Here is a 7,029-nt window from a genome sequence, read left to right on the forward strand (position 1 = left end):
GAACATTGAGAAACCCTAGCCGTTACACACTTACACTTACAACTCACAAACCCCAAATCCCTAATCAAGTTTGAACTGAACTCTGAAGTCCTTCAACCTCAAACCTCATCCTCTCAAGTCTCGCCCTGTTCTCTCACAACCACCACCACCGACTGCCACCTCCCACCCCCGCAGTCGGTCAGTCCTTCACCGCTACCTCCCACTCCCTCAGTCCCTCACCGCCACCTCTCAGTCTCTCATACACTATTGCCACTGTGGAGGTCAGTCAGGTCACCATCACGTCACACACACTGCAATAGGGAGTCCGTCATCTTCGCCGTCGTCACACCTTCGCCAGTTATTGCCTCCTCACCGGTCATTGCCTCTTCTCCGTCGGGTTAGTCACAGAAGACAAAACTCTGATTTCTTCATTATTTGCTTTGATTTTGAAGGATTTGTTATAATTTAGGTGAGTTAGGTTAAGTATCATTTATATTTTTGATGTTGAATTATTGATTCTGGTTTCTATGATTCTGAAATTTTTATTATTTTATTTTGATTTTGAATTTCTGATTCTGAGATTTTTATTGTTTATTTTTATTTTGATGCATTTGTGTTTATAATTTTGCTGATTCTGATTATGAAACTTTTATTATTTATTTTGATTTTGAAGCATTGTGTTTATGATTATGCTGATTTTGATTATGAAATTTTTATTGCTGATTCTGATTTTGAAGCATTTATGTTTATCATTATGCTGATTCTGGTTATGAAACTTTCATTGTTTATTTTGATTTTAAGGTATTTGTTTTAATGATTATTCTGATTATGTTGATTTTGATTATGAAATTTTCATTGCTGATTCTGATTTTGAAACGTTTATGTTTATGTTATGTTGATTATGCTGATTTTGATTATGAAATTTTCATTGCTGATTCTGATTTTGAAGCATTTATGTTTATGATTATGTTGATTCTGATGATGAAACTTTCATTATTTATTTTGAAGTACTTGTATTTATGATTATGCTGATTCTGAAATTTTCATTGTTTATCTTGATTTTCTATGATTATGCTGATTCTAAAATTTATGTGTTTATGTGAATGTGACTTTAGAGAATATCTTCCTCTGATGCATTAAGTAATACTCTTGAGAAAAGTACTCCATTGGAAGAACCTATAGCTACTAAAGTTCAAACTACTCAAGAGACTCCTCAATCCCAACCTCAAGAACCTCCAACCGATACAACAACTATCAATGAAGGAACAACAAACTCTACAAGTGGTATTTGAAAGAGGAAGTTAACCTTTGAAGTGTGGAATCACTTCAAGATTGTCGAAGTTAAGGGAAAATTGAAGGTTGAATGCAATTATTGCAAATCAAAGCTACTTGGTGACTCAAAACAAGAAACTTTGCACTTGGGTGATCACTTCAAAACATGCAAGCTTCGCACCACTAGAGATATAAGACAATGTATGATGAAGACAACTCCAACAACTAGTGGGGAAACAGTTGTCATTGGTGCATATAATTGGAATACTTTCAAAGGTTCTCGTGGATTGTTTGATGGATTGGAATCTTGATAGGAAGGTATCCACTTTGACTGTTGATAATTGCACTATTAATGACGTTATGATTGAGAATATTTTGACTAAAATATCACATATAAACTTTATTTTGGGTGGTAAATTGTTTCACATGCGATGTTGTGTGCATATATTAAATTTGACTGTCAATGATGGGTTACAACTTATTTCACATGCTATTGAAAGGGTGAGGGATATTGTTCATTATTGGACTGCAACACCTAAAAGGGAAGAAAAATTTAAGGAAACATGCGCAACTTAAAATACCCTACACAAAAAATCTTTGTCTTGATTGCAAAACTAGGTGGAATTCAACCTTTTTGATACTTGAAGTTGCAATTATGTATAGAGATGTGTTTGAAAGATTGTCATTGGGTGAGAGTCAATATAAATCTTTGCCTAGTGATAAGGATTGGGATATGGCGGATGAGATTTTTCAAAGATTGAGGGTGTTCTTTGATGTGACTGAATTGTTTTCTGGAACAACTTATCCTACATCAAATCTTTATTTTCTTAATGTTTGTGTAATTAAGTTGGCTTTGATGGAGTGAAAAAATTGTGGAAATAATGTAATTGAAATGCTGGCTACTAGCATGATAACTAAGTTTGAAAAGTATTGGGGTGTGATTAATATAGTTATGGCTATTGGGACTCTTTTGGATCCTAGGTACAAGATGTATTTATTAAATTTCCTTTTTCGTAAAATATATGGTGATATGGAGGCATGTGTTGTAATTGGTAAGTAAAAAAAATAGTGCAAGTTTTTTTTTTTTAGAATATGCAACAAAGGGAAGAGAGAGAGACCAAGCTACTCAATTAGATATGCCGCCACCACCATCAATTCCTTTAGGTTCAAAGGGGAGGAAGTTTAGTCATGAATCTTGGCAAGCTGACTTTGCTGTGCATGTAAGTGAGGAATCCGCATTTATTGATACAAAGAGTGAGTTGGATTATTATTTTGAAGAGAGACCGGTGCCACAAAAACATGATTTTGATATCTTAAATTGGTGGAAGTAAAATGGAGCGAAGTTTCCTACTTTGCAAGCTATTGCTAGGGATTTTTTGGCGATTCCTATCTCTACCGTTGCCTCTGAGTCTTCATTTAGTACGGGTGATTGATTTGTTATGCCACATCGTAGTAGGTTGCGTCTGGATACATTAAGGGCTTTAATGTGTAATCAGGATTGGCTTTGGAATGAACTTGGCACCACAACTAAAATAGTATTTGAGTGCTACACAATTCATAACGTTGAAGGAGATGTTGATGTAAGTAAACTATTAAATTATATACAACACACTATTTTTTATATTATTGAGTTATTGTTGAGTTATTATACGATTTTAACTTTAAATTGCTTTCTTTTTTATGTAGGATTCAAGTAAATCAGAATCTACCATCACTACTATTACGGGATGAAAGGAGGATTGAGAATTATGTGTTTACAAAGTCATGAACTTTGTTTGATTGTTTATGGATATATTTGGTTGTTTTATGGAATATTTGGTTGTTTATGGATATGTTTTGATGTTTATGATTCTTGGTTATTTCTATTTAAGTCTTTAAAGACTATAGAAATTATGTTTGTAATGACAATTGAGGATTATCTATGTTTATTTATTTTTTCTAATTTTTTTTATTTTTTATTTTTTATTATTTTTCACAAAATCCATGGATATCCGCGGAGACTTACTTCCTCGGCGGATACGGGGTCCCCGTTACCCGTCGCGGGGATGGGGCGGAGACGAGGACAGATATTGAGGGAAGGGGGCGGGGTGTGGGGCATGTCCCCATCCCCATGGGGATCCGTTGCCATCCCTAGCCACCACCTGGACCTCAGCAGCCAAATCCCCTTGAGCAACAGTTTCATGACCCATGATATGAGCAACATTTTCAGGTATCGGTTGTTGAGCAACAGTATTAGGTACCGGCTTAGGAGCAACAGTTTCAGGTACCAGGGTATGCACAATAATTTCAGGTACCAGCATATGAGCAATAATTTCAGGTGTCGACTTATGGCCAACAACATCAGTTTCCGCTAGGGATGGCAAGCGAGGAAGCCCTCCCCGCCCCACCCCGCCTAGTGAAGCGGTCCTAAAATCCCACCCTACCCCACCAAATTGTGGGCTGGCGGGCTAAGCCCGGCAAAGCTCCTCTTTTTTTTTTTTTACTATTTACTACTAAATAATATATATAATTTCACAACCATATTAATAAATTTATAATTTCTAAAGGCATAAAAAATTATATTTTTTATATTCACAAACATTAAAGTCTTTGTAATTATAAATATCTAATAAACATAATTATAAACCAAGTTTTCATCCAAAACATAATTATAAATATTGTCTCCAAAGCAAAATAAACATAATCCAAAACAAAATTATAAATATTGTCTTCAAAGCAACATAAACATAATCCAAAACACTCAATTTTCATCTTCATACTCATGTAAGTTGAGTTGGAAGAAGTTGGGTATTGGCCAAAAAATTGCAAAAATACCCCTTGTAAAAAAAACTAAGCCCATCGGGAAAACCTGCCCCGCCCCGCCAAAGCCTGCAGTTTAAGCGGTGCGGGTTAGGTGGGCTTTTGCTCTTTGGCGGTCCCAAATTTTCAACCCGATCCGCATTTTTAGCGGGTTACGCGGGCTGACCCGGCGGGTTTAGGCCCGTTTGCCACCCCTAGTTTCTGCATTTATGAGCACGAACAACAGTTTCCAGCTTATGTGCAACAACAGTACATACTACAGTCGAAACCTGAGCTAGAATTGGAACCGAAACCACAACCACAGGGGCCAGCAGAGCCGTTAATTCTAGCAGAAGGCCACCTCAGTCCGTTGGTTGAATTTGAAGACATTAGTTTGTCTCAAGTACTAAGAGACACGGATTATTTATTTCAGTCATCTCAACAAAGGCCTGTTGCTTCTGAACCGTCTGTTGGTCGTCGCTCTCTCTTAGCCCATGCTAGTGACCTTTTGATGGATAGATCATCGCGTCCTGTTGACCCTCCTTGTCCTTCCATACCACTGCATACCGAGTTGTTTGATTTGAATGAATATCCATAGCAGGAAAGGGGATTTAAAGAGGATGATATGCAGCACGAGAATTATTGTGGTAGAGTGAGTGCTCCAGACATGAGTCCTTTCGGTATCTATGACACCAGCGGAGCCAGTATGTTGGATGTTGGAGCTTCTGAGGCTTATGGGGGTGGCGAACCTAATTATCAGGATGCTGGTGCTTTTGAGGGTTGTCCGTATAATCTACGGACACAGATTGCTCCCCCGAATAAATACACCCTATCATACTATTTGAAGAAAGCGGCGGCGAAATAGGTTTGTTCTATTTTTTGTCTTTATTCTTGTCTTTGTTATTAATGTATGGCTGATTTTATATTTATACGTTTCTGTTTATTCTCGTCTATATTATTGTAAGTTTGGTTATATTTTATTTTAATGCATACATAAAAAGGTGCACATGCTTAAATACGTAAAAAATTTACATAAGAAAATGCACATGCATAAATACGTAAAAAAGTGGCATAAAAAAAGTAACAAATACATGGTGCACGAATTGTGAATCACACTTTTCACAACTCGTACCACTAACCAGCAAGTGCACTGGGTCGTCCAAGTAATACCTTACATGAGTAAGGGTCGAATCCCACGGAGATTGTTGGTTTGAAGCAATCTCTGGTTATCTTGTAAATCTCAGTTAGGAGGTCAATTATAATTATCAATTGACTTGCAAATGAACAAGGAAACATAAAATAAATACTTGGTATGCAGTAATGGAGAATATGTTGGAGTTTTGGAGATGCTTTGTCTTCTGAATCTCTGCTTTCTCCCTGTCTTCTTCTTCACGCACGCAAGGTTCCTCCTATGGCAAGCTGTATGTTGGTGGATCATCGTTGTCAATGGCTACCATCCGTTATCTCAGTGAAAAAGGTCCAGGTGCGCTGTCACCGCACGGATAATCATCTGTCGGTTCCCACTCATGCTGGAATAGGATCCATTGATCCTTTTGCATATGTCACTACGCCCAGCCCTTGTGAGTTTGAAGCTCGTCACAGTCATTCAATCTCGGAATCCTACTCGGAATACCACAGACAAGGTTTAGACTTTTCGGATTCTCATGAATGCTGCCAATGGATTCTAGCTTATACCACGAAGATTCTGATTAAGGAATCCAAGAGATGTTCATTCAATCGAAGGTAGAACGGAGGTGGTTGTCAGGCACGTGTTCATAGGTTGAAGATGATGATGAGTGTCACGGATCATCACATCCATCATATTGAAGTGCAAATAAACATCTTAGATAGGAACAAGCGTGTTTGAATAGAAAACAGAAATAGTTGCATTAATTCATCGAAATACAGCAGAGCTCCTCACCCCCAACAATGGAGTTCAGAGACTCATGCCGACAAAGAGTACAAAGTTCAGATCTAAAATGTCATGAGGTACAAAATAAATCTCTAAAAGTTGTTTAAATACTAAACTAGTGACTTAGGTTTACAGAAAATGAGTAAACTATGATAGATAGCGCAGAAATCCACTTCTGGGGCCCACTTGGTGTGTGCTGGGGCTGAGACTTAAGCTTCTCACGTGCCTGGGCTGTTTTGGGCGTTCAACGCCAGGTTGTAACCTGTTTCTGGCGTTGAACTCCAACTTGTAACTTGTTTCTGGCGCTGGACACCAGACTGCAACATGGAACTGGCGTTGAATGCCAGTTTACATCATCTATCCTTGAGCAAAGTATGGACTATTATATATTGCTGGAAAGCCCTGGATGTGTACTTTCCAACGCAATTGAGAGAGCACCATTTGGAGTTCTGTAGCTCCAGAAAATCCACTTTGAGTGCAGGGAGGTCAGAATCCAACAGCATCAGCAGTCCTTTTTCAGCCTGAATCAGATTTTTGCTCAGCTCCCTCAATTTCAGCCAGAAAATACCTGAAATCACAGAAAAACACACAAACACATAGTAAAGTCCATAAATATGATTTTTAATTAAAAACTAATAAAAATATACTAAAAACCAACTAAATCATACTAAAAACTAAGTAAAAACAATGCCAAAAAGCGTATAAATTATCCACTCATCACAACACCAAACTTAAATTGTTGCTTGTCCCCAAGCAACTAAAAACAAAGCAGGATAAAAAGAAGAGAATATACAATAAATTCCAAAAACATCTATGAAGATCAGTGTTAATTAGTTGAGCGGGGCTATTAGAAGCTTCTGAACAGTTTTGGCATCTCACTTTATCCTTTGAAGTTCAGAATGATTGGCATCTATAGGAACTCAGAATTTAGATAGTGTTATTGATTCTCCTAGTTCAGTCTGTTGATTCTTGAACACAGCTACTTTATGAGTCTTGGCCGTGGCCCTAAGCACTCTGTTTTCCAGTATTACCACCGGATACATACATGCCACAGACACATAACTGGGTGAACCTTTTCAGATTGTGAC

The 7,029-nt window shown here is 37.6% G+C and overlaps 1 long non-coding RNA gene across 1 annotated transcript; it reads left to right on the top strand.

Moving 5' to 3' along the window:
- The first annotated feature begins 1,344 nt into the window (after positions 1-1,344).
- LOC148563356 (uncharacterized) lies at positions 1,345-2,986 on the top strand. The gene is made up of 3 exons (XR_015883262.1): positions 1,345-1,569; positions 2,341-2,831; positions 2,938-2,986. It is a non-coding gene; the product is annotated as an uncharacterized LOC148563356 (long non-coding RNA).
- The last annotated feature ends 4,043 nt before the right edge of the window (positions 2,987-7,029 follow it).

The sequence above is a fragment of the Arachis ipaensis genome, chromosome B5 (assembly GCF_059453495.1).
Source record: "Arachis ipaensis isolate K30076 ecotype BB chromosome B5, ASM5945349v1, whole genome shotgun sequence".
Taxonomy (NCBI): Eukaryota; Viridiplantae; Streptophyta; class Magnoliopsida; order Fabales; family Fabaceae; genus Arachis; species Arachis ipaensis.